A 20818-nucleotide genomic window follows, 5' to 3' on the forward strand; every position below is an offset into this window, starting at 1 on the left:
TGGTAGATGGTTAGACAGTAACATGGTCAGTGTGTTGGCTCTGTCTGGTAGAGGAGGGGTGTAGACAGTAACATGATGATGGTTGTCCTCTGGTAGACAGTAACATGGATGATGGCTGTGTGTGGTAGACAGTAACATGGTGATGCTGTGTGGTAGAGGGGGTGGTAGGACAGTAACATGGTGATGGCTGTGTGTGGTAGAGGGGGGTGGTGACAGTAACATGATGATGGCTGTGTGGTACACACAGTAACATGATGGCTGTGTGTGGTAGAGGACACACAGACAGTAACATGGTGATGGCTGTGTGGTGTAGAGGACACACACACAGACAGTAACATGATGATGGTGTGTGTGGCAGACAGTAACATGATGATGGCTGTGTGTGGTAGACAGTAACATGGTGATGCTGTGTGTGGTAGAGGAGGGGTGGTAGACAGTAACAGGATGATGGCTGTGTGTGTGGTAGACAGTAACATGATGATGGCTGTGTGTGGTAGTAGACAGTAACATGATGATGGCTGTGTGTGGTAGACAGTAACATGATGATGGCTGTGTGTGGTAGAGGAGGGGTAGTAGACAGTAACATGATGATGGCTGTGTGTGGTGGTAGACAGTAACATGGTGATGCTGTGTGTGGTAGAGGAGGGGTGGTAGACAGTAACATGATGATGGCTGTGTGTGGTAGAGGAGGGGTAGTAGACAGTAACATGATGATGGCTGTGTGTGGTAGGGACAGTAACATGGTGATGGCTGTGTGTGGTAGAGGAGTAGACAGTAACATGATGGCTGTGTGTGGTAGAGAGGGGTGGTAGACAGTAACATGATGGCTGTGTGTGGTAGACAGTAACATGATGATGCTGTGTGTGGTAGACAGTAACATGATGATGGCTGTGTGTGGTAGAGGCTGGTGTGGTAGACAGTAACATGATGATGGCTGTGTGTGGTAGAGGAGGGGTGGTAGACAGTAACATGATGATGGCTGTGTGTGGTAGACAGTAACATGATGATGGCTGTGTGTGGTAGAGGAGGGGTGGTAGACAGTAACATGATGGCTGTGTAGGGGAGGAGGGGTGGTAGACAGTAACATGATGATGGATGTGTGTGGTAGACAGTAACATGATGATGGCTGTGTGTGGTAGACAGTAACATGATGATGGCTGTGTGTGGTAGAGGAGGGGTGGTAGACAGTAACATGATGATGGCTGTGGTAGAGGAGGGGTGGTAGACAGTAACATGATGATGGCTGTGTGTGGTAGACAGTAGACATGATGGTGATGGCTGTGTGTGGTAGAGGATGATGGGGTGGTAGACAGTAACATGATGATGGCTGTGTGTGGTAGACAGTAACATGATGATGGCTGTGTGTGGTAGAGGGGGGTGGTAGACAGTAACATGATGATGGCTGTGTGTGGTAGAGGGGGGTGGTAGACAGTAACATGATGATGGCTGTGTGTGGTAGAGGGTGTGGTAGACAGTAACATGATGGCTGTGTGTGGTAGAGGGGGTGGTAGACAGTAACATGATGATGGCTAGAGGTGTGTGGTAGACAGTAACATGGTGATGGCTGTGTGTGGTAGACAGTAACATGATGGTGGCTGTGTGTGGTAGACAGTAACATGATGGCTGTGTGTGGTAGAGGAGGGGTGGTAGACAGTAACATGATGATGGCTGTGTGTGGTAGACAGTAACATGATGGCTGTGTGTGGTAGACAGTAACATGATGATGGCTGTGTGTGGTAGAGGGGGGTGGTAGACAGTAACATGGTGATGGCTGTGTGTGGTAGACAGTAACATGGTGATGGTTGTGTGTGGTAGACAGTAACATGGTGATGGCTGTGTGTGGTAGAGGAGGGGTGGTAGACAGTAACATGATGGCTGTGTGTGACAGTAGAGGGGGGTGTGGTAGACAGTAACATGGTGATGGCTGTGTGTGGTAGAGGAGGGTGGTAGACAGTAACATGGTGATGCTGTGTGTGGTAGACAGTAACATGGTGATGGCTGTGTGTGGTAGACAGTAACATGATGGCTGGGTGGTAGACAGTAACATGATGGCTGTGTGTGGTAGACAGTAACATGATGATGGCTGTGTGTGGTAGACAGTAACATGGTGATGGCTGTGTGTGGTAGACAGTAACATGATGATGGCTGTGTGTGGTAGACAGTAACATGATGATGGCTGGTGTGGTAGACAGTAACATGATGGCTGTGTGTGGTAGAGGGGGCTGGTAGACAGCAACATGATGGCTGGTGTGGTAGACAGTAACATGGTGATGGCTGTGTGTGGTAGACAGTAACATGGTGATGGCTGTGTGTGGTAGACAGTAACATGGTGATGGCTGTGTGTGGTAGAGGGGGGGTGGTAGACAGTAACATGATGGCTGTGTGTGGTAGACAGTAACATGGTGATGGCTGTGTGTGGTAGAGGGGGGGTGGTAGACAGTAACATGATGGCTGTGTGTGGTAGACAGTAACATGATGGCTGTGTGTGGTAGAGGGGGGGTGGTAGACCAGGAGGATCTGTATGAAGCCCTGTCCAGCGGTCAGATAGCGGGAGCTGGACTCGACGTCACCGTCCCTGAACCCCTGCCCACCAGCCACCCGCTCTTCACCCTTAACAACTGTGGTGAGTATAAACACGGGGCGTGATTGGTTCAGAGTCTCGACCAAGTTCATCCTGCTATTTCCTGTTTCATGTAATACTGTTGTCAGTCCTGTACTGCCTGTTTATTACTGTTGTCGGTCCTGTACTGCCTGTTTATTACTGTTGTCAGTCCTGTACTGCCTGTTTAATACTGTTGTCAGTCCTGTACTGCCTGTTTATTACTGTTGTCAGTCCTGTACTGCCTGTTTCATTTAATACTGTTGTCAGTCCTGTACTGCCTGTTTATTACTGTTTTCAGTCCTGTACTGCCTGTTTCATTTATTACTGTTGTCAGTCCTGTACTGCCTGTTTATTACTGTTGTCAGTCCTGTACTGCCTGTTTATTACTGTTGTCAGTCCTGTACTGCCTGTTTCGTGCTCCTCACTCCCTCATCTCTCTCTCTCTCCAATGATCCTCATCCCTCTCTCTCCAGTGATCCTCTCATCTCTCTCTCTCCAGTGATCCTCATCTCTCCCTCTCCAGTGATCCTCTCATCTCTCTCTCTCTCCAATGATCCTCATCCCCTCTCTCCAGTGATCCTCTCATCTCTCTTTCTCTCCAGTGATCCTCCCCCACATTGCCAGTGCGTCCTACTCCACGCGTAATGCCATGTCAGCTCTGGCAGCCAACAACCTGCTACTGGGCCTGAAGGGACAGCCAATGATCAAAGAGCTCAAGCTGTAGCTGCCAATCACCTGCTTTCAGAACACCAGAGAAGAACCAATCACCTGCTTTCGGAACCACCAGAGAAGAACCAATCACCTGCTTTCAGAACCAATCACCTGCTTTCGGAACCACCAGAGAAGAACCAATCACCTGCTTTCGGAACCACCAGAGAAGAACCAATCAACTGCTTTCAGGAACACCAGAGAGGAACCAATCACCTGCTTTCAGAACCACCAAAGAACCAATCACCTGCTTTCAGAACCACCAGAGAAGAACCAATCACCTGCTTTCGGAACCACCAGAGAAGAACCAATGATTGAAGAGCTGTAACTGTAAATGATATAGTTGACTCTGGTCACGAGAGTAGATTATAGAGAATAGTGGTGCTGTTGTCATCCACCATTTCCACTCGACATGGTACATACCGTAGCACTCAGCACTTCCTCATGGGAGATGTTTTTTTATGATTTTGTCTCATAATAATAATGATAATAATAATGACAAAGGACAACATGGAACTTTCCCCATTTTTTAATTCAGTCTGTGACGACAGGAACGACAAGTCCCTCCGTGACTTTATTAGTGTCTCCTCAAACAAACAAACAAACAAACAGGTTTACATTTCATCTTCTCTTTGGGGTAACGTCTCAAATGGCTCCCTATTCCTATGTAGTGAACTACTAGTGACCAGAGCCCTATTCCCTATATAGTGAACTACTAGTGACCAGAGCCCTATTCCCTATATAGTGAACTACTAGTGACCAGAGCCCTATTCCCTATATAGTGAACTACTAGTGACCAGAGTCCTATTCCCTATATAGTGGACTACTATAGACCAGAGCCCTATTCCTATATAGTGGACTACTATAGACCAGAGCCCTATTCCCTATATAGTGGTACTACTATAGACCAGAGCCCTATTCCCTATATAGTGAACTACTATAGACCAGAGCCCTATTCCCTATATAGTGGACTACTATAGACCAGAGCCCTATTCCTATATCGTGGTACTACTATAGACCAAAGCCCTATTCCCTATATAGTGGTACTACTAGTGACCAGAGCCCTATTCCTATATAGTGAACTACTAGTGACCAGAGCCCTATTCCCTATATAGTGAACTACTAGTGACCAGAGCCCTATTCCTATATAGTGGTACTACTATAGACCAGAGCCCTATTCCCTATATAGTGGTACTACTATAGACCAGAGCCCTATTCCCTATATAGTGCACTATTATAGACCAGGCCCTATTCCCTATATAGTGGTACTACTATAGACCAGAGCCCTATTCCTATATAGTGAACTACTAGTGACCAGAGCCCTATTCCCTATATAGTGGTACTACTATAGACCAGAGCCCTATTCCCTATATAGTGGTACTACTATAGACCAGAGCCCTATTCCTATATAGTGGTACTACTATAGACCAGAGCCCTATTCCCTATATAGTGGTACTACTTTAGACCAGAGCCCTATTCCCTATATAGTGGTACTACTATAGACCAGAGCCCTATTCCTATATAGTGGTACTACTTTAGACCAGAGCCCTATTCCCTATATAGTGGTACTACTATAGACCAGAGCCCTATTCCTATATAGTACACTACTATAGACCAGAGCCCTATTCCCTATATAGTGAACTACTATAGACCAGAGCCCTATTCCTATATAGTGAACTACTAGTGACCAGAGCCCTATTCCTATATAGTGAACTACTATAGACCAGAGCCCTATTCCTATATAGTGGTACTACTATAGACCAGAGCCCTATTCCCTATATAGTGGTACTACTATAGACCAGAGCCCTATTCCTATATAGTGGTACTACTATAGACCAGAGCCCTATTCCCTATATAGTGAACTACTATAGACCAGAGCCCTATTCCCTATATAGTGAACTACTATAGACCAGAGCCCTATTCCCTATATAGTGGTACTACTATAGACCAGAGCCCTATTCCCTATATAGTGAACTACTATAGACCAGAGCCCTATTCCCTATATAGTGAACTACTATAGACCAGAGCCCTATTCCCTATATAGTGGTACTACTATAGACCAGAGCCCTATTCCCTATATAGTGAACTACTATAGACCAGAGCCCTATTCCCTATATAGTGGTACTACTATAGACCAGAGCCCTATTCCTATATAGTGGTACTACTATAGACCAGAGCCCTATTCCTATATAGTGAACTACTATAGACCAGAGCCCTATTCCCTATATAGTGAACTACTATAGACCAGAGCCCTATTCCCTATATAGTGGTACTACTATAGACCAGAGCCCTATTCCCTATATAGTGGTACTACTATAGACCAGAGCCCTATTCCCTATATAGTGAACTACTATAGACCAGAGCCCTATTCCTATATAGTGAACTACTATAGACCAGAGCCCTATTCCCTATATAGTGGTACTACTATAGACCAGAGCCCTATTCCCTATATAGTGAACTACTATAGACCAGAGCCCTATTCCCTATATAGTGAACTACTATAGACCAGAGCCCTATTCCCTATATAGTGAACTACTATAGACCAGAGCCCTATTCCCAATATAGTGGTACTACTATAGACCAGAGCCCTATTCCCTATATAGTGGTACTACTATAAACCAGAGCCCTATTCCTTATATAGTGAACTACTATAGACCAGAACCCTATTCCCTATATAGTGGTACTACTATAGACCAGAGCCCTATTCCCTATATAGTGAACTACTATAGACCAGAGCCCTATTCCTATATAGTGGTACTACTATAGACCAGAACCCTATTCCCTATATAGTGGTACTACTATAGACCAGAGCCCTATTCCCTATATAGTGAACTACTATAGACCAGAACCCTATTCCCTATATAGTGGTACTACTATAGACCAGAACCCTATTCCCTATATAGTGGTACTACTATAGACCAGAACCCTATTCCCTATATAGTGCACTACTATAGACCAGAACCCTATTCCCTATATAGTGCACTACTATAGACCAGAACCCTATTCCCTATATAGTGCACTACTATAGACCAGAACCCTATTCCCTATATAGTGAACTACTATAGACCAGAACCCTATTCCCTATATAGTGAACTACTATAGACCAGAGCCCTATTCCCTATATAGTGAACTACTAGTGACCAGAGCCCTATTCCTATATAGTGAACTACTATAGACCAGAGCCCTATTCCCTATATAGTGGTACTACTATAGACCAGAGCCCTATTCCCTATATAGTGGTACTACTATAGACCAGAGCCCTATTCCCTATATAGTGGTACTACTATAGACCAGAGCCCTATTCCCTATATAGTGGTACTACTATAGACCAGAGCCCTATTCCCTATATAGTGGTACTACTAGTGACCAGAGCCCTATTCCTATATAGTGGTACTACTATAGACCAGAGCCCTATTCCCTATATAGTGGTACTACTATAGACCAGAGCCCTATTCCTATATAGTGGTACTACTATAGACCAGAGCCCTATTCCTATATAGTGAACTACTATAGACCAGAGCCCTATTCCCTATATAGTGAACTACTATAGACCAGAGCCCTATTCCCTATATAGTGGTACTACTATAGACCAGAGCCCTATTCCCTATATAGTGAACTACTATAGACCAGAGCCCTATTCCCTATATAGTGAACTACTATAGACCAGAGCCCTATTCCCTATATAGTGGTACTACTATAGACCAGAGCCCTATTCCCTATATAGTGAACTACTATAGACCAGAGCCCTATTCCCTATATAGTGGTACTACTATAGACCAGAGCCCTATTCCCTATATAGTGGTACTACTATAGACCAGAGCCCTATTCCCTATATAGTGAACTACTATAGACCAGAGCCCTATTCCCTATATAGTGAACTACTATAGACCAGAGCCCTATTCCCTATATAGTGGTACTACTATAGACCAGAGCCCTATTCCCTATATAGTGGTACTACTATAGACCAGAGCCCTATTCCCTATATAGTGAACTACTATAGACCAGAGCCCTATTCCTATATAGTGAACTACTATAGACCAGAGCCCTATTCCTATATAGTGGTACTACTATAGACCAGAGCCCTATTCCCTATATAGTGAACTACTATAGACCAGAGCCCTATTCCCTATATAGTGAACTACTATAGACCAGAGCCCTATTCCTATATAGTGGTACTACTATAGACCAGAGCCCTATTCCTATATAGTGAACTACTATAGACCAGAGCCCTATTCCCTATATAGTGGTACTACTATAGACCAGAGCCCTATTCCCTATATAGTGGTACTACTATAGACCAGAGCCCTATTCCTATATAGTGGTACTACTATAGACCAGAGCCCTATTCCTATATAGTGAACTACTATAGACCAGAGCCCTATTCCCAATATAGTGGTACTACTATAGACCAGAGCCCTATTCCCTATATAGTGGTACTACTATAAACCAGAGCCCTATTCCTTATATAGTGAACTACTATAGACCAGAACCCTATTCCCTATATAGTGGTACTACTATAGACCAGAGCCCTATTCCCTATATAGTGAACTACTATAGACCAGAGCCCTATTCCCTATATAGTGGTACTACTATAGACCAGAACCCTATTCCCTATATAGTGGTACTACTATAGACCAGAGCCCTATTCCCTATATAGTGAACTACTATAGACCAGAACCCTATTCCCTATATAGTGGTACTACTATAGACCAGAACCCTATTCCCTATATAGTGGTACTACTATAGACCAGAACCCTATTCCCTATATAGTGCACTACTATAGACCAGAACCCTATTCCCTATATAGTGCACTACTATAGACCAGAACCCTATTCCCTATATAGTGCACTACTATAGACCAGAACCCTATTCCCTATATAGTGAACTACTATAGACCAGAACCCTATTCCCTATATAGTGAACTACTATAGACCAGAACCCTATTCCCTATATAGTGCACTACTATAGACCAGAGCCCTATTCCCTATATAGTGGTACTACTATAAACCAGAGCCCTATTCCTTATATAGTGAACTACTATAGACCAGAACCCTATTCCCTATATAGTGGTACTACTATAGACCAGAGCCCTATTCCCTATATAGTGAACTACTATAGACCAGAGCCCTATTCCCTATATAGTGGTACTACTATAGACCAGAACCCTATTCCCTATATAGTGGTACTACTATAGACCAGAGCCCTATTCCTATATAGTGAACTACTATAGACCAGAACCCTATTCCCTATATAGTGGTACTACTATAGACCAGAACCCTATTCCCTATATAGTGGTACTACTATAGACCAGAACCCTATTCCCTATAGTGCACTACTATAGACCAGAACCCTATTCCCTATATAGTGCACTACTATAGACCAGAACCCTATTCCCTATATAGTGCACTACTATAGACCAGAACCCTATTCCCTATATAGTGAACTACTATAGACCAGAACCCTATTCCTATATAGTGAACTACTATAGACCAGAACCCTATTCCCTATATAGTGAACTACTATAGACCAGAGCCCTATTCCCTATATAGTGAACTACTAGTGACCAGAGCCCTATTCCCTATATAGTGAACTACTAGTGACCAGAGCCCTATTCCCTATATAGTGAACTACTAGTGACCAGAGCCCTATTCCCTATATAGTGAACTACTAGTGACCAGAGCCCTATTCCCTATATAGTGAACTACTAGTGACCAGAGCCCTATTCCCTATATAGTGAACTACTAGTGACCAGAGCCCTATTCCCTATATAGTGGTACTACTATAGACCAGAGCCCTATTCCTATATAGTGGTACTACTATAGACCAGAGCCCTATTCCCTATATAGTGTTACTACTATAGACCAGATCCCTATTCCCTATATAGTGGTACTACTATAGACCAGAGCCCTATTCCCTATATAGTGGTACTACTATAGACCAGAGCCCTATTCCCTATATAGTGGTACTACTAGTGACCAGAGCCCTATTCCTATATAGTGGTACTACTATAGACCAGAGCCCTATTCCCTATATAGTGGTACTACTATAGACCAGAGCCCTATTCCCTATATAGTGGTACTACTATAGACCAGAGCCCTATTCCCTATATAGTGAACTACTATAGACCAGAGCCCTATTCCCTATATAGTGAACTACTATAGACCAGAGCCCTATTCCCTATATAGTGGTACTACTATAGACCAGAGCCCTATTCCCTATATAGTGAACTACTATAGACCAGAGCCCTATTCCCTATATAGTGAACTACTATAGACCAGAGCCCTATTCCCTATATAGTGGTACTACTATAGACCAGAGCCCTATTCCCTATATAGTGAACTACTATAGACCAGAGCCCTATTCCCTATATAGTGGTACTACTATAGACCAGAGCCCTATTCCCTATATAGTGGTACTACTATAGACCAGAGCCCTATTCCCTATATAGTGAACTACTATAGACCAGAGCCCTATTCCCTATATAGTGAACTACTATAGACCAGAGCCCTATTCCCTATATAGTGGTACTACTATAGACCAGAGCCCTATTCCCTATATAGTGGTACTACTATAGACCAGAGCCCTATTCCCTATATAGTGAACTACTATAGACCAGAGCCCTATTCCCTATATAGTGAACTACTATAGACCAGAGCCCTATTCCCTATATAGTGGTACTACTATAGACCAGAGCCCTATTCCCTATATAGTGAACTACTATAGACCAGAGCCCTATTCCCTATATAGTGAACTACTATAGACCAGAGCCCTATTCCTATATAGTGGTACTACTATAGACCAGAGCCCTATTCCTATATAGTGAACTACTATAGACCAGAGCCCTATTCCCTATATAGTGGTACTACTATAGACCAGAGCCCTATTCCCTATATAGTGGTACTACTATAGACCAGAGCCCTATTCCCTATATAGTGGTACTACTATAGACCAGAGCCCTATTCCTATATAGTGAACTACTATAGACCAGAGCCCTATTCCCAATATAGTGGTACTACTATAGACCAGAGCCCTATTCCCTATATAGTGGTACTACTATAAACCAGAGCCCTATTCCTTATATAGTGAACTACTATAGACCAGAACCCTATTCCCTATATAGTGGTACTACTATAGACCAGAGCCCTATTCCTATATAGTGAACTACTATAGACCAGAGCCCTATTCCCTATATAGTGGTACTACTATAGACCAGAACCCTATTCCCTATATAGTGGTACTACTATAGACCAGAGCCCTATTCCCTATATAGTGAACTACTATAGACCAGAACCCTATTCCCTATATAGTGGTACTACTATAGACCAGAACCCTATTCCCTATATAGTGGTACTACTATAGACCAGAACCCTATTCCCTATATAGTGCACTACTATAGACCAGAACCCTATTCCCTATATAGTGCACTACTATAGACCAGAACCCTATTCCCTATATAGTGCACTACTATAGACCAGAACCCTATTCCCTATATAGTGAACTACTATAGACCAGAACCCTATTCCTATATAGTGAACTACTATAGACCAGAGCCCTATTCCCTATATAGTGAACTACTAGTGACCAGAGCCCTATTCCCTATATAGTGAACTACTAGTGACCAGAGCCCTATTCCCTATATAGTGAACTACTAGTGACCAGAGCCCTATTCCCTATATAGTGAACTACTAGTGACCAGAGCCCTATTCCCTATATAGTGAACTACTAGTGACCAGAGTCCTATTCCCTATATAGTGGACTACTATAGACCAGAGCCCTATTCCCTATATAGTGGACTACTATAGACCAGAGCCCTATTCCCTATATAGTGGTACTACTATAGACCAGAGCCCTATTCCCTATATAGTGAACTACTATAGACCAGAGCCCTATTCCCTATATAGTGAACTACTATAGACCAGAGCCCTATTCCCTATATAGTGGTACTACTATAGACCAGAGCCCTATTCCCTATATAGTGAACTACTATAGACCAGAGCCCTATTCCCTATATAGTGAACTACTATAGACCAGAGCCCTATTCCCTATATAGTGGTACTACTATAGACCAGAGCCCTATTCCCTATATAGTGAACTACTATAGACCAGAGCCCTATTCCCTATATAGTGGTACTACTATAGACCAGAGCCCTATTCCTATATAGTGGTACTACTATAGACCAGAGCCCTATTCCCTATATAGTGGTACTACTATAGACCAGAGCCCTATTCCCTATATAGTGAACTACTATAGACCAGAGCCCTATTCCCAATATAGTGGTACTACTATAGACCAGAGCCCTATTCCCTATATAGTGGTACTACTATAAACCAGAGCCCTATTCCTTATATAGTGAACTACTATAGACCAGAACCCTATTCCCTATATAGTGGTACTACTATAGACCAGAGCCCTATTCCCTATATAGTGAACTACTATAGACCAGAGCCCTATTCCCTATATAGTGGTACTACTATAGACCAGAACCCTATTCCCTATATAGTGGTACTACTATAGACCAGAGCCCTATTCCTATATAGTGAACTACTATAGACCAGAACCCTATTCCCTATATAGTGGTACTACTATAGACCAGAACCCTATTCCCTATATAGTGGTACTACTATAGACCAGAACCCTATTCCCTATATAGTGCACTACTATAGACCAGAACCCTATTCCCTATATAGTGCACTACTATAGACCAGAACCCTATTCCCTATATAGTGCACTACTATAGACCAGAACCCTATTCCCTATATAGTGAACTACTATAGACCAGAACCCTATTCCCTATATAGTGAACTACTATAGACCAGAGCCCTATTCCCTATATAGTGAACTACTAGTGACCAGAGCCCTATTCCCTATATAGTGAACTACTAGTGACCAGAGCCCTATTCCCTATATAGTGAACTACTAGTGACCAGAGCCCTATTCCCTATATAGTGAACTACTAGTGACCAGAGCCCTATTCCCTATATAGTGAACTACTAGTGACCAGAGCCCTATTCCCTATATAGTGAACTACTAGTGACCAGAGCCCTATTCCCTATATAGTGGTACTACTATAGACCAGAGCCCTATTCCCTATATAGTGAACTACTATAGACCAGAGCCCTATTCCCTATATAGTGCACTACTATAGACCAGAGCCCTATTCCCTATATAGTGAACTATTATAGACCAGAGCCCTATTCCCTATATAGTGCACTACTATAGACCAGAGCCCTATTCCCTATATAGTGAACTACTATAGACCAGAGCCCTATTCCCTATATAGTGGTACTACTATAGACCAGAGCCCTATTCCCTATATAGTGAACTACTAGTGACCAGAGCCCTATTCCCTATGTAGTGAACTACTAGTGACCAGAGACTTATGGGGAATAGGGTGCAATTTGGGCCACAGCTTAAATCTCACTCACCTTCACACCTGCCAACACGATGTTCTTTGCTGTGAAAACAGGGCAGAGACGTCTGGCGTCGGTCACATGACAGGAAATACATGGACACAATACATACTGTAAACACTCACTCAACGCTATTGGCATGTACCATCATGCTATGTCATGTCACTTCATGGCATGTTCTGGCATTTTCCGTCATGCTATGTCATGTCGCTTAATGGCATGCTATGTCATGTCACTTAATGGCATGTTCTGGCATGTTCCGTCATGCTATGTCATGTCGCTTAATGCATGTACTGTAATGTCATGTCATGTCGCTTAATGGCATGTTCCGGCATGCTATGTCATGTCACTTAATGGCATGTTCTGGCATGTTCCGTCATGCTATGTCATGTCGCTTAATGCATGTACTGTAATGTCATGTCATGTCGCTTAATGGCATGTTCCGGCATGCTATGTCATGTCACTTAATGGCATGTTCTGGCATGTTCCGTCATGCTATGTCATGTTGCTTAATGCATGTACTGTAATGTTATGGCATGTCGCTTAATGGCATGTTCCGGCATGCTATGTCATGTCACTTAATGGCATGTTCTGGCATTTTCCGTCATGCTATGTCATGTCGCTTAATGGCATGTTCTGGCATGCTATGTCATGTCACTTAATGCATGTACTGTCATGCTATGTCATGTCGCTTAATGGCATGTTCTGGCATGTACCGTCATGCTATGTCATGTCACTTAATGGCATGTACCGTGATGCTATGTCATGTAATGTCACATAATGTAATGCTATGTCATGTAATGTCACATAATGTAATGCTGTCATGTAATGTCACATAATGTAATGCTATGTCATGTAATGTCACATAATGTAATGCTATGTCATGTAATGTCACATAATGTAATGCTATGTCATGTAATGTATAATATAATGCTATGTCATGTAATGTCACATAATGTAATGCTATGTCATGTAATGTCACATAATGTAATGCTGTCATGTAATGTCACATAATGTAATGCTATGTCATGTAATGTCACATAATGTAATGCTATGTCATGTAATGTCACATAATGTAATGTCATGTAATGTCACATAATGTAATGCTATGTCATGTAATGTCACATAATGTAATGCTATGTCATGTAATGTCACATAATGTAATGCTATGTCATGTAATGTCACATAATGTAATGCTATGTCATGTAATGTCACATAATGTAATGCTATGTCATGTAATGTATAATATAATGCTATGTCATGTAATGTCACATAATGTAATGCTATGTCATGTAATGTCACATAATGTAATGCTATGTCATGTAATGTATAATATAATGCTATGTCATGTAATGTCACATAATGTAATGCTATGTCATGTAATGTCACATAATGTAATGCTATAATATAATATAATAATATATGCCATTTAGCAGACGCTTTTATCCAAAGCGACTTACAGTCATGTGTGCATACATTCTACGTATGGGTGGTCCCGGGGATCGAACCCACTACCCTGGCGTTACAAGCGCCATGCTCTACCAACTGAGCTACACAGGAGTCATGTAATGTCACATAATGTAATGCTATGTCATGTAATGTCACATAATGTAATGCTATGTCATGTAATGTCACATAATGTAATGCTATGTCATGTAATGTCACGTAATGCTATGTCATGTAATGTCACATAATGTAATGCTATGTCATGTAATGTCACGTAATGCTATGTCATGTAATGTCACGTAATGCTATGTCATGTAATGTCACATAATGTAATGCTATGTCATGTAATGTCACGTAATGCTATGTCATGTAATGTCACATAATGCTATGTGCTATTTGATGCGTCTGCCACCTACCGATCTCCACTCCCAGTCCTCCCATTCCACTGAGGAAGACAGAAGACTGAGCCATCTGCTGCATAGCACTGTCCCCCAGGACATACCTCTGACGACTGGAGGGAGGGGGTTTAGGGAGGGAGAGGGTTTAGGGAGGGAGAGGGTGGGAGGATGGGAGGTTAGGGAGGGAGAGGGTTTAGGGAGGGAGAGGGTTTAGGGAGGGAGAGGGTTTAGAGAGGGAGAGAGTTTAGAGAGGGAGAGGGTTTAGGGAGGGTTTAGGGAGGGAGAGGGAGGATGGGGGGTTAGGGAGGGTGGATGGGGGTTTAGGGAGGGAGTGGGTTTAGGGAGGGTTTAGGGAGGGAGAGGGAGGGAGGATGGGGGGTTAGGGAGGGAAGGAGAGGGTTTAGGGAGGGAGGGGGTTTAGGGAGGGAGAGAGTTTAGGAGGAGAGAGTTTAGGGAGGGAGAGGGTTTAGGGAGGGAGAGGGTTTAGGGAGGGAGAGAGTTAGGGAGGGAGAGGGTTTAGGGAGGGAGAGGGTTTAGGGAGGGAGAGGGTTTAGGGAGGGAGAGAGTTAGGGAGGGAGAGGGTTTAGGGAGGGAGAGAGTTAGGGAGGGAGACGGTTTAGGGAGGGAGAGAGTTAGGGAGGGAGAGGGTGGGAGGATGGGGGTTAGGGAGGGAAGGAGAGGGAGGATGGGGGTTAGGGAGAGAGAGGGAGGATGGGGGGTTAGGGAGGGAAGGAGAGGATGGGGGTAGGGAGAGAGAGGGGGGATGGGGGGTTAGGGAGGGAGGCGAGAGAGGATGGGGGGTTAGGGAGAGAAAGGGAGGACGGGGGGTTAGGGAGGGAGAGGGGAGAGAGGGAGGGAGGATGGGGGGTTAGGGAGGGAGGGAGGCGAGGATGGGGGTTAGGGAGGAGGGGTGAGGGAGGATGGGGGTTAGGGGAGAGGGGGAGGGAGGATGGAGAGGAGCGAGAGGGGCAGGAAGAGGGATTAGGAGAGAGGGGGAGGGAGGCAGGGAAGAGGGGGAGGCAGGGAGAAGGATTATGGAGAGAGGGGAGGGAGGCAGAGAGAAGGATTAGGGAGAGAGGGGGAGGGAGGCAGGGAAGGCGGGGAAGATCAAATGATGTTGTTGTGAGTCAGTAAGCACATAGAACATGTTTTGTTGGAACTATCACTGGTATGTCATTGTACCCACTTAAAATAGGTAGTACGAGATTTACCTGTACAGGGAGTCATCAATCTCCATGGAGTCAGCTGACATCTCGGGAGGGGAAAACTCACTGGTCCTAGAAGCACTAGATATTGAGAGAGATCATGGAGGAGAGAGTCCTTCTGATGTCAGGGTTATATGAACTCTGTCCTGGCTCCCGCGGGCCCTCAGCACTACACAACTGATTCAAATAATCAAAGCTTGATGAGGAGTTGGTTATTTAAATCAGCTGTGTAGTGCTAGGGCAACAACGTGCAACCAGGGGGGACCCAAGGACCCAGAGCGGATCTCAGGACCCAGAGTTGGAACCCAGGACCCAGAGTGGACCTCAGGACCCAGAGTTGGAACCCAGGACCCAGAGAGGGGCCTAGGACCCAGAGTGGACCCAGAGTGGACCCAGAGTGGACCCCAGGACCCAGAGTGGACCCAGAGTGGGCCCCCAGGACCCAGAGAGGACCCGGAGTGGGGCCTAGGACCCAGAGTGGACCCAGAGTGGACCCCAGGACCCAGAGTGGACCCCCGGGACCCAGAGTGGGCCCCCAGGACCCAGAGTGGGCCCCCAGGACCCAGAGAGGACCCCCAGGACCCAGAGTGGACCCCCAGGACCCAGAGTGGACCCAGAGTGGACCCCAGGACCCAGAGTGGACCCAGAGTGGATCTCAGGACCCAGAGTGGGCCCCCAGGACCCAGAGAGGACCCCCAAGACCCAGAGAGGGCCCCCAGGACCCAGAGTGGGCCCCCAGGACCCAGAGTGGACCCCCAGGACCCAGAGTGAACCCAGAGTGGACCCCAGGACCCAGAGTGGACCCAGAGTGGATCTCAGGACCCAGAGTGGGCCCCCAGGACCCAGAGAGGACCCCCAAGACCCAGAGAGGGCCCCCAGGACCCAGAGTGGGCCCCCAGGACCCAGAGTGGACCCCCAGGACCCAGAGTGGACCCAGAGTGGACCCAGAGTGGGGCCCAGGACCCAGACTGGACTCATGACCCAGAGTGGACCCAGAGTGGGGCCCAGGACCCAGACTGGACCCCAGGACCCAGAGTGGACCCAGAGTGGGGCCCAGGACCCAGAGTGGGGCCCAGGACCCAGACTGGGGCCCAGGACCCAGAGTGGGAAGCCTTGGTCTACACCACTGTTCTACACCCTAGTCCCTTCACTGCTTTGGATGTAAATGACAGGAATAAGAGACTCCCTCTGTCCTCTAGAGGTCGACCTCTACTCTCCTCCACCAACCCACTCATTTCAGAGGAGTTTGTGGGACGTAGTGCACACTTTACAGACCAGGACATATAATTGGGACGCACCCATAGACTGGATGTGCAGGCTTTCATTCCAACCCAGTACTTAAGAGTCCTGATACAATGGACCAACTTTTTATCCATCCATTGAGTTGATTTATCAGGTGTGTTAGTGCTGGGCTTGTAAACAAAAGCCTACACACCCTGTGTGTGGGTCTCTGGGGACCAGGATTAACAGGAAACTGTTCTGTCCTTACAGGTGAGATAAAAGAGCAGGAATACCTGTGTCACGTTATTCTTGAATACATTATTTTTTCCGCTAGCTTTGTCTGTGTAATATCTGATAACACGATGTTGTCACCCCGGGATATCCTTATGTGCAGCAATAGCTACAGAACAATCCTCTCACTATATGATGATACTCAGCTATCCAATGGTTTTTCCGACTCAGCTAGCAACATCAAGCTTTCTGTTTATTTAGCGAAATGTATCTATCTAGCTGCATCACCACCCCAAATGAAGTTGATAACTGAGTAAAGTTAGCTAGCTAAATAAACAGTATTGCTAACTAGCTAATGGGCTGGCTAACTAACTAATGGACTGGCTAACTAGCTAATGGGCTGGCTAACTAGCTAATGGGCTTGCTAACTAGCTAATGGGATTGCTAACTAGCTAATGGGCTTCCTAACTAGCTGATGGGCTTCCTAATGGGCTTGCTAACTAGCTATTGGGCTTGCTAACTACCTAATGGGCTTCCTAACTACCTAATGGGCTTGCTAACAAGCTAATGGGCTTCCTAACTAGCTAATGGGCTTCCTACCTAGCTAATGGGCTTCCTAACTAGCTAATGGGCTTCCTAACTAGCTAATGGGCTTCCTAACTAGCTAATGGGCTTCCTACCTAGCTAATGGGCTTCCTACCTAGCTAATGGGCTTCCTACCTAGCTAATGGGCTTCCTAACTAGCTAATGGGCTTCCTAACTAGCTAATGGGCTTCCTAACTAGCTAATGGGCTTCCTACCTAGCTAATGGGCTTCCTACCTAGCTAATGGGCTTCCTAACTAGCTAATGGGCTTCCTAACTAGCTAATGGGATTCCTAACTAGCTAATGGGCTTCCTAACAAGCTAATGGGCTTCCTAACTAGCTAATGGGCTTCCTAACAAGATAATGGGCTTCCTAACTAGCTAATGGGCTTCCTAACTAGCTAATGGGCTGGCTAACTAGCTAATGGGCTGGCTAACTAGCTAATGGGCTTCATAACTAGCTAATGGGCTTCCTAACTAGCTCATGGGCTTCCTAACTAGCTAATGGGCTTCCTAACTAGCTGATGGGCTTCCTAACTAGCTGATGGGCTTCCTAACTAGCTAATGGGCTGGGTAACTAGCTAATGGGCTTGCTAACTAGCTAATGGGCTTACTAGCTAATGGGCTGGCTAACTAGCTAATGGGCTTCCTAACAAGCTAATGGGCTTCCTAACTAGCTGATGGGCTTCCTAACTAGCTAATGGGCTTCCTAACTAGCTAATGGGCTGGCTAACTAGCTAATGGGCTGGCTAACTAGCTAATGGGCTTCATAACTAGCTAATGGGCTTCCTAACTAGCTAATGGGCTTCCTAAATAGCTAATGGGATTCCTAACTAGCTAATGGGCTTCCTACCTAGCTAATGGGCTTCCTACCTAGCTAATGGGCTTCCTAACTAGCTAATGGGCTTCCTAACTAGCTAATGGGATTCCTAACTAGCTAATGGGCTTCCTAACAAGCTAATGGGCTTCCTAACTAGCTAATGGGCTTCCTAACAAGATAATGGGCTTCCTAACTAGCTAATGGGCTTCCTAACTAGCTAATGGGCTGGCTAACTAGCTAATGGGCTGGCTAACTAGCTAATGGGCTTCATAACTAGCTAATGGGCTTCCTAACTAGCTCATGGGCTTCCTAACTAGCTAATGGGCTTCCTAACTAGCTGATGGGCTTCCTAACTAGCTGATGGGCTTCCTAACTAGCTAATGGGCTGGGTAACTAGCTAATGGGCTTGCTAACTAGCTAATGGGCTTGCTAACTAGCTAATGGGCTTACTAGCTAATGGGCTGGCTAACTAGCTAATGGGCTTCCTAACTAGCTGATGGGCTTCCTAACTAGCTAATGGGCTTCCTAACTAGCTAATGGGCTTCCTAACTAGCTAATGGGCTTCCTAACTAGCTAATGGGCTTGCTAACTAGCTAATGGGCTTCCTAACTAGCTAATGGGCTTCCTAACAAGATAATGGGCTTCCTAACTAGCTAATGGGCTTCCTAACTAGCTAATGGGCTGGCTAACTAGCTAATGGGCTGGCTAACTAGCTAATGGGCTGGCTAACTAGCTAATGGGCTTCCTAACTAGCTAATGGGCTTCCTAACTAGCTGATGGGCTTCCTAACTAGCTGATGGGCTTCCTAACTAGCTAATGGGCTTCCTAACTAGCTAATGGGCTGGGTAACTAGCTAATGGGCTTGCTAACTAGCTAATGGCCTAACTAGCTAATGGGCTGGCTAACTAGCTAATGGGCTTCCTAACAAGCTAATGGGCTTCCTAACTAGCTAATGGGCTTCCTAACTAGCTGATGGGCTTCCTAACTAGCTAATGGGCTTCCTAACTAGCTAATGGGCTTCCTAACAAGCTAATGGGCTTTCTAACTAGCTAATGGGCTGGCTAACTAGCTAATGGGCTTCCTAACTAGCTAATGGGCTTTCTAACTAGCTAATGGGCTGGCTAACTAGCTAATGGGCTTCCTAACTAGCTAATGGGCTTGCTAACTAGCGAATGGGCTTGCTAACTAGCTAATGGGCTTCCTAACTAGCTAGCTTCCTAGTCCCAAAATCTGCAGCTAGCTACAATAACATGAGGACGTTATAAGAGCAGTAGTAACACTAGTAGTAGTACCATATTACATATTTTGAGGTTGACAACTTCTCAAAGCCTTGTCAATAGCTAACTTATGTGTTTATGTTGCTAGGAACGATGGCTAACCTAACTTAGCATTGACTGCTTACTCAGAAGGGCGTTAGCTAGATTTATACATCTGCATTTGCTTGCTGTTTTTGGGGGTTTTAGGCTGGGTTTCTGTAAAAACACCTTTGTGTACATCGGCTGATGTAAAAAGAAAAGGCTTTATAAATACATGGTATTGATTGATTGATACCGGGTCAGTGCAAAAAAAAACCTCCATAGACTTGAAAAGTCATGACTTCTCAAGCACAAATCTCCCTGTGGTTGCAGATACGGGATGTCCATCATGGTATTTGTGAATGTTGCGAAAAATGCGCTTTAAAAAATCGTCATTCAGAGACGAAATATCTTACCTGTCGGTGTACGATAGGTTCATTGAGTTGTTGTTGTTACGAATGAAGGGTTGTGTTCAGCTACAAAAAACACATCAAACTGTTCCGGGTTACCCAGATCACATGACAAGGTTCATTTGATACATTATTAAAGAAATAATAAAATATAACAAACAACTGAAACAAAATTGTTCTGGGATATCCAGACAAGTGATTTGTTCTTTCTCTCGGGAGTATTTGACATTGCGGGCAATTTTTTTTTATACCAGATTCCATATTAAGTGCAGGCATCATAGTGCATAGTATCATTGGTCCTTTTAAAAACCTGCAAGACACCATTTTACATTTTAGAAGAAAACAGAGACACTGTTCAAACAGCCAAAGTTCATCTGCCCAGTGAAACATTTACAACTCAGACTCTCTAACTAATGGGGGTGAGGGGGAAGGGGGGTGAGGGGAGGAGAGGGGTGAGGGAGGAGAGGGGGTGAAGGGGTGAGGGAGGA

The 20818-nt window shown here is 44.8% G+C and overlaps 1 long non-coding RNA gene and 1 pseudogene across 1 annotated transcript; one reads left to right on the forward strand and one right to left on the reverse strand.

Moving 5' to 3' along the window:
- The window catches only part of LOC124028622, an 8517-nt pseudogene extending 4696 nt beyond the window's left edge, over positions 1–3821 (forward strand).
- Positions 3822–12733: 8912 nt separating this feature from the next.
- LOC124028624 lies at positions 12734–20436 on the reverse strand. The gene is made up of 4 exons (XR_006837619.1): positions 20337–20436; positions 15777–15851; positions 14584–14678; positions 12734–12765 (listed from the first exon to the last, which is right to left on the reverse strand). It is a non-coding gene; the product is annotated as an uncharacterized LOC124028624 (long non-coding RNA).
- Positions 20437–20818: the final 382 nt, after the last annotated feature.

The sequence above is a fragment of the Oncorhynchus gorbuscha genome, unplaced genomic scaffold, assembly GCF_021184085.1.
Source record: "Oncorhynchus gorbuscha isolate QuinsamMale2020 ecotype Even-year unplaced genomic scaffold, OgorEven_v1.0 Un_scaffold_4529, whole genome shotgun sequence".
NCBI classification, from domain to species: Eukaryota; Metazoa; Chordata; class Actinopteri; order Salmoniformes; family Salmonidae; genus Oncorhynchus; species Oncorhynchus gorbuscha.